The sequence below is a fragment of the Corapipo altera genome, unplaced genomic scaffold, assembly GCF_003945725.1.
Source record: "Corapipo altera isolate COAL_440 unplaced genomic scaffold, ASM394572v1 268, whole genome shotgun sequence".
Classification (NCBI taxonomy): domain Eukaryota; kingdom Metazoa; phylum Chordata; class Aves; order Passeriformes; family Pipridae; genus Corapipo; species Corapipo altera.
Window position 1 is genome coordinate 2,298,282 of NW_020884901.1, and position 7,910 is coordinate 2,306,191.

At 53.6% G+C, this 7,910-nt stretch overlaps 1 long non-coding RNA gene across 1 annotated transcript in view; it reads right to left on the bottom strand.

Moving 5' to 3' along the window:
- Positions 1-4,335: 4,335 nt before the first annotated feature.
- LOC113950495 overlaps positions 4,336-7,910 on the bottom strand; it is a 6,324-nt gene continuing 2,749 nt past the window's right edge. The window contains exons 3-4 of the long non-coding RNA XR_003528749.1: positions 6,725-6,848; positions 4,336-6,197 (exon numbers count right to left, since the gene is read on the bottom strand). This is a non-coding gene — a long non-coding RNA (uncharacterized LOC113950495). The remainder of the gene's footprint in view (positions 6,198-6,724; positions 6,849-7,910) is intronic.

The following is a 7,910-nucleotide window of genomic DNA, read 5'->3' on the forward strand; positions in this document are numbered from 1 at the left end:
GGGGCATGCCGGGAGTTGTAGTTCCGCCGCCGCGGGCGCCCCCGGAAGGGAAGGGGCAGAACCGCCAACACCTGGGCTCGTAGTTGAGCTTTTCTTCAACGCTTCATAAGCCCTTAACACATGCTTAACAAACCTTTAATAAGCATTTAATAACGTTTGATAACGTTTAATGACGTTTAACGACGTTTAACGACGTTTAACACCGTCCGTTGCCGGCCCCGCGCCGCCGCGGTGACCGCGCGGCGGCCCCGGTGCATTGTGGGACGGCGCGCGGCGGGATCCCCGCGCTGCCCCCGGTGCATGTCGGGAGTTGTAGTTCCTGGCCCTGAGAGGCTCGGGGGGCCCGGGCAGCGATGGGGGGTCGCGGACACCCCCGGGGGCACCGGGGGGACCGAGGGGACCGGGGCAGCCCAGCGGGAACCTGCGGGCTCGGCCACGGGCACCGCGCGTTACCCCCGCCCGCCGTTAGGGGGGGCCCGCGAGCCGCCGGTTCCCTGCCCGCTCCCGTCCCTTCCCGTGGGATTCAATTTCCATTCAATTCCCAGGTTTTTTATTTATTTATTTATTTTATTATTAAAATTTTTTGCGTGCTGTGTTATTTATTATGCCTCGTTCCCCAGCTGCTTGGCTTCAGGTTTCACCAGAGCTACAGAGCGAAGTTTCCCCGAGTTTAAATTCCCTGTTTATTTAAATTAAAGCAGTAACGAAGCTGCTGGATTTTTATGGATGTGTGAAATGGAGCTGTACTTGTCCTGAGAATATGAGGAATATGTCATAGTTTCCCCTCCGAGAGTGAGCACTGCAATGTTCATGTTACACGGAGCCTGGAGTTGGTTGAAGGGCAGCTAGAGCTCCCTGGAAGGAATAAATCCAGGTGGAATTAGCAGACCCAGAGACAACAAAGCGATAAAGTGTTACGTGAGAAGGAGCTGAGAGCTCTGGAGAGCCAGAATTCCATCCCTTTAAAAGGCAGAGTCAGTTTGGGGCTGTCAAATGCTGCTGCAACCCAGGGGTGCCTCTCTGGGGGTCTTTGCATTTATTCCGTGCTGGGCCAGCACCTCCCAGGGGCCAGACGGGACATTTTCCTTCCCGTTTTCCAAGGAATCCCATTCCTTTCAGCCATGGCTCAGCTGCCAGCTCCAGAGCCCACGAGAGGGAGCAAATTCCTGCTCAGCAAACTCCGCTGGCCTCAGGGAATAACAACGGGAGTTTCCCTCCCAAAAGCGTGTCCCTGGAGTGCCCACGGGGGTCACACGAGGGGATGGGGCAGGTCCTGGGGCAGTGGGGTGACCCCAAGTACAGGGAGCAGTGGAATGATCTCAAATCCTTGTGAAGGCCAGGTACCAGCTGCTTGACACGCCCCGGCCACCAAATCCACCCTGAGAACTTCTCCTTCCTTCTGATTCCTGGCGTTTTTGCTTTCCCTGTTCCATGGGGGGAGCTGGAAATCTGGACACCAACTCGGGAAGGCACCACTTGGTGCCCCCCCCCCGGCAGCCACTGTTGGGGAGAACAAGGATAAGGTTTTACTGGGAGATATTTTAAACCAGCCAAGGAACACGGGATGATTTCCCAGCAGGTTGAATTCCGTGGTGAGCTCCTGGTGTGCGGAAGATGTTCCACAGCCATAAGGGAGCTCTCAGCAGTCACTGCTGCAAGGACAAGCAACATTTGGAGATGAATCTGGAGCTGAGGCAGAGAAAAAAGGAGATTTCTATCTTGAGTTGAAACAGTGCTTGCCTAACACAAGTGGAATACTTTATTTTCATGCTTTGAATGCAGCTCCTGTGTGCTTGATAAAATGGACCCATAAAATTGCAAATACAAGGCAATTTGACTACTGATGGCTAATGCATCATAACGGCCACGGGAATGGGAGCATTTAAAAATATCCCATTTAAACATGTGGCACTACCTCCTTCCCTTGCTCTACAGCAGAATAAATAAACAATATGTGTCTATTATGTTAATATTTTCCAAAGCCAAAAGAATGAGTGCACAATGTGCTACTTGCTTTTTATGGCCAATCCATTATGGCCAGAGACCAACTGTGGGAATGAGAAAAGGGGGAATCAACAGCTCCTTTCCTTTGAGGAAAGGCTCCTTTTGTTTTACTTCTCCAGGTGAATTATTTTCCATGACTGATTCCAGCAGCACGAACTTTCTCCATTATCCAACCTTGGCACCCCCTGGAAGTGTTCCAGGCCAGGTTGGATGGGGCTTGGAACAACCTGGTCTGGTGGAAGGTGTCCCTGCCCATGAGAGGGGGTGGGATGAGGTGGGCTTTAAGGTCCCTTCCAACCCAAACCATTCTGGGGTACTGGGATTCAAAGAGGGCAGGGGTGGGAACAGGACCTGTGTCCTCCACAGCCAGCAGTCTGTGCCTCTCCTGGGCTGATTTCTTCCCTTGCAAGGACTCCAAGGAGCTTATTCCAGACCAACCAGTGCTGGCAGAACGGGAACATCCAGTTCAGGAAAGTCCACACCAACAAACCCGTAATACCTTTTAAATTGTCTGTGAGTGGGAGGAAGAAAAGAGAGTGAAAATTACACACAATCCCCCTTCTCCCCCCCCAGCTTTTCCTGGGCAATCACAGAATTTAGCAGGACAACTCCTGTGGGATGCTCCATCATGTCATCCACGACTTGTGTATCAACTCCCTTTTCCTGCTGCTGCCGAGTGAAGAAATATGAGAACGGGAGGGATAATGAAGCAGACATGTTTTCTCCAAATCAAACCCATTCTCTCTTCAGCTGGGATAAAAGGGTAAAGAACTTCCCCTTCACGATATTTCTCTCAGTAATGTGTTTTGACAATTTAATTTAGAAGTCATAGAGTAGCAAAGACGAAGTCACCCGGTGGGTGGACACCAGCGAGTTCAGTTGCCTTTGTGATGAATTGGTGATAGTCCAGAGATGACAAAACAACACAGGGGGACAAGAGGGAGGCTGGCAGCACTGTCTGCAGCGTGCACAGGATAAATTGAATGCTACACTTCATCCAGGAGCTCCAGCAGTCCCAGGCATTCCGACGTAATTTATGAACTGCAATTAGCATTTTATTACGGCTCGTGCCTGAGCTGCACCAATCACTCGGATTCAGGTTTTGCAAGAGTTGCACAGCAAAGTTTTTGTAAGTTTAAAGTACCTGTTTATTCAAATTAAAGCAATAAATATGCTCAAGAGGTGGCTTTCCTGTTTTCCAGTTGCAGAGGTTGAGAGTGTGGGTTTCTCGCGGAGGTTTTTAGCGGCTCTGACAGCAGACACGTGTCCTGCTTGTGTTGGACAGCCTGCCCCAGGAACGCTGTGGGATTGCTGCAGGATCACCAGCAAAGCAGCCATGGGAAGCACCAGGATCTGTCTGTGCCCAGCAGCCCCAGTTTGGGATCTCAGCTGTGCCCATCACCCAAGCTGGTGCCTCACTGTGCCACAGAGGAGCCCCTGCCCTCACCTACCCTCTGAGCCCTCTCTCTGTGTGGCTCTGAAGCCCCACGGGAGCCCCATCCTGATGGTCTGAGGCTGATGGCTCCCAGGTTTGTTTCTCCTTTCTTGAGACATGGAAACTTCTGTCTCCTGCCCCTTGGCAACTTCCCCAGCCAGACAGCAGAGGAGCAGCCACTCCTGCTCCTCCCCTCTCCACCCCAGCTGGGGAGCAGTGCCCCTCTGTTTTCCCTGCCCTGCAAACAGAGGAGCATCTTAAAAACCTTTCTGAAAGGAGTGTCTGAAGTTGGAAACTGGAAGACTTGGTGGGCAATAACCACCAGAATGTCATTTCCAGCACTGGTTCAGGACCCACAGCATCTCAGAGTCCCTCTGTCCCATCCAGCTTTGCCTGCAGCTGACATCCCAATGCAGGGACACGCAGATCTGTTGTACAATTTAACTCCAGAATCGCTCTGAAAGGCCCCCGACTGTGCTCCAAACGACTCTGCAGGTTGTTATAAATATACAAAGCTTTTTGTGGGGATATTCATGAAATTCTATCACCGCTTACCGGGGCTGGTAATGGCCTTGTTTATGTATGGGCTCTATACCTGGCTTTGCAGCCTCTCCAAACACAATTCCATTACGCTGTTTAACTGCTCTATCAGTGCAGTACTTAGCTCTCCCTGCTTCCCAGCACAGCTCCTTAATGGCCAGGGAAGGTATTAGGCGCTGCAGTTTGTGAGTATTCAAAAGAAAGTTCAAATCTCACAATGTCTTTATTTTAAAATTCATGGAATTTCTAAGTACCAACTTCTAAGCCATGACCAAATAGTCATTTCTTTCTTAAACAATCTTCCCCCCCCCCCTTCTCCTCCACCAGTTAACTTGCTCTCCCCAGCAGGACCCGCAGCTCTGCAGGTGCCAGTCCCTGCCTGTGCCACTGCAGGGTCACCAACACCCTCGGGGTGCCCACCAGCTCTTTGATGCCCAAGAGCAGCCACAGCCCTCATCAACCAGGGGGACATTGCTCTGGGGGCACTGGGGTGGTCACTGTGGGGGTTTGAAGGCAGTGTGGGGCAGGGGACCAGCCGTGCCCTCCCTGAGGAGCGCTGGGTGGGCATCGACCAGGGGAGAAGATCAAGGAGGGAAAGAGAATTAGAATTCAGGGGATATTTAAAAGGATGTGCAGTCCCTGTGAGAGAAGGGCAGCAGGATCAGACCACTGGGAGTGTCAGGGGCAGGAATCATCCCTGAAGTCATCCCTCATCCTCAGCTGTGATGGGGTGACCCAGCTGGGCAGTGCCACCAAAGCTGCTCCAGTACCACCACCCCTACAGCCCCGCACCCCCTAACTCTTGCCATCAGTACATCAGCACTTTCCCTTTTGGCATTGCATGACCCAGTTCCCAGATTTCTTTCCTAAACTGAGAAGAAAACCCCTTCAACTTCGTATTTGAAGTCCCACTTCCCACACAGGAATGATGAATCCCCACATCCCCCCCCCATCCATCAGGTGCCGTTTAACCTGAGACTCTCACTGTGGCATCTGGGTGGCAGGAGGCAGCTGGGAGGATTTGCCTTCTCTTTTTTCCAGCTGATCCAGAGCGTTTTCTCATTTCCTCGTATGTTTTGGCAGAATGTCACAATTTAATTGTTGGAAACAAGAGCAGGAAATATTAGCGGCACTGGCACAATAGGATTTTAATTTAGCTTCAGGACAGAAATGGGGCTCTAGCAGAGTGCCAGGCTCCAGGATTGCCTGTGAGTACAAGAAGCCTGGAGTTTGCCTAATAGTTTGCACAACTGGGGTAATTCTGCAGGGATGTGAGGGACTTAATTGGGCTCATGCTTAAACATCCTCGTAATGTGAGGCACACTGCGCGCTCTCAGCATCATTATTAAACAGCCCATTTCACTTTTTAATGATCATCTTGGATCACTGTAACAGTGATCAGCAAATAATCCTGGACAAATAAACATCTGTCTTCAGTGTTCCCAGAGCTGGGGCTGCCACTGGGCTCTGAGTGAGCAGGGACAGCCATGCCCCCAGCCCCAAGGGAGCCCCCAGTAACCCCCCTCTGCCCAGTGCCCTTCATCTCTCTGGTGGGCTCAGAGGTCGGGGTTGCTCCTCAGCACCAGGAACCCCTCGGGACATCAGTGTGTGCCCCAAACACCACAGGGCTGCTCAGGCAGGGGGGGTGTCACCGCCCTCCTTGACATTGAGGTAAAATATGGGGCATCCCTGAATTATTCACTTGGTGAGAGGGGCTCTCAGGATGGTGTGTGTTGCTGTTCTGCAGTGTAATTAATAGTCTTTAGATTAAATATGAAATCATTCCTCGTCATTAATAATTTAGCCGCAGCGTGGCGATCGTTAGAGAGCAGAAGCACTTCATATTCCTCTCCAGTCTGTTGCCTGGAACGCTTTGGGGGAAGCCGGCTGCCCTTCCATCCATCTCAATTACAGCTCCTGGCTGCTCATTTCCTCCTTGAACATTGTTTTGCCAAGGTGTGAAACTCTTCCGCTGCTCCCGAGCCAGTGCTGAGTTGTGTCGGTGCGTCCTGGAAGTGAAACGGTGTCCGTGTGTCCTGGAAGTGAGGGGCTGGTGCTCCACATCCCCAGTGACCTGCTGTGGGGTGGAGGTGCCAACCTCTGGTGCTTCCCGAGGTGCCTGTGCTCAAGCCTGGGCAGTGCCATGAGTTTTTGGGTTGGATTGAGCTCAAACAGATCTTCCACCTTCCTCTCTGTGGGCCCCAAGGAGGGTCTGAGACTGCAGAGGGAGGAAGAGGGATGGAGGCACCTGCACTGCCCCCCTGCCATGGCTTTTGCCACCAGCACCAGCCCAACTCCACAGCACAATAGCCTGGTTCCTATAATTCCCAGAAAGCAGGAGCTGACCCACCTCCCCTCCATCTCTTCCAGCCCCCAGGCCCCACTGCTGTGCTTTTGCAGGTAGGATGGGGATGGTGGTTTTTTGCTAATGCTGACAACTCCCATAATTTAGCTTTATACCAGCACTAAAACTGGAGAAAAAATTCCTGTCCTGGGACGTCTGTGGCACAGTTGTGGCTGAGGGAGGATTTACATGCAGCCACAGCAGCTCCCAGCAAGGAAAACACCCCAGTGCACACAGAGAGGGGTAACAGCCCCTGAACTGTCTCCAGCCATGAAAGCAGCCATCCCAGTGCTGTTCCCTGTGGGGACAAACCCCAGCTTCACCTTATTCCATCGTGACCAGTGGGAAAGGAGGGGGGAAAGCCCCATCCACACCCTTCTGTGATTCTGGTGGGTTCCCACCTGGGTGCTGGACGCCCATCTGGTGCAGGGTGTGAGGGTGCCCTGGGGGGAGCAGGGATGCTCAAGGGCAGGAACAAACAGCAGCCTGGACAGATGGATGGCTAAATCCTCCTGGAGACAGGACCTGGAGGAGGAGGAACATTTTGGATCCCCATGGTGCCAGGCTGGGGCTGTGCCAGCAGCAGCTCCGGCGGGTCCCTGCCTTTCTCCGAGCGCCGTAATTCCTGCTGCCGAACAGCAAACAAATGTTACACAGCTGCTGCAGTAAAACCTGGAATCAAAGCCAACCCCCCCGGGGGTGCCAGCAGCGAGAAGGGATGAAGGGGCAGGATGAGGCCGATCCCAGCGCGGGGCAGGGAATGGCAGCCCTGGGCTCAGCAGGGCTCAGGTAGCGGCTCTGGGGGTCCCGGCGAGTCCCACGGCCCCGGCAAACCCGGGTACTAAATGTCACCTCTCCCGGGGAGCCCTAAATATCCACATGGCTGCTGTAACCTTTATGGAGCCCTCCTGATTCACCGCGAGCTGTTACAAGAGGATAAACTTGTTTGCACACCTGGCTGGGTTTTAAATAGGTTTAATTCCTTTGTGCCTCTCCGCAGCTTCCCCCGATGAGTAAATGACTTGTCAGCTGTCGAAGGCTGAACGCGGCTGCCTCCGACCTGCCCCCGCACTGCTTCCCCACCGGCAGCATCCCCTGGGGTGCCTGGGAGCTGCTGGGGCACAGAGCCAGCTTGGCCAGAAATGAGGGGCTGGCCCCAAAGTGCTGCTTTCCATGGGGTGGGAGGATGTGGGGTGATGGGGGTGGAGGGGCAGCAGGAGGCCAAAGACATCTTAGGGGCTCAAAAAGCTTCTGGGGGAGCCCCATTGTGTTGGGCATCCTCCCAGGAGGGGCTGGTCCCCAAATCCCTCTGTGCTGAATAATGGGATGCCCACATCCTACAGGGAGAGCGGCTGCAGTGACGGGAAAGGTGCTGATCTGATGCTGACAAGGAGAGGGTGACCCTGGGGTTGGATCTGTCCCTAAATCACCCCAAAGGTACCACGGTGGTGTCCCCAGGTGGGGTGCAAGGAGCTGGGGGAGCTGAAGGTGGTGAGACCCCGGGCATCCACTCATTGGGGCTTGGGGAGCTGGGGCTGGGGAGATCCCAGGCATCATCCTGCTGGGGCTGAGGGAGCTGGAGAGATC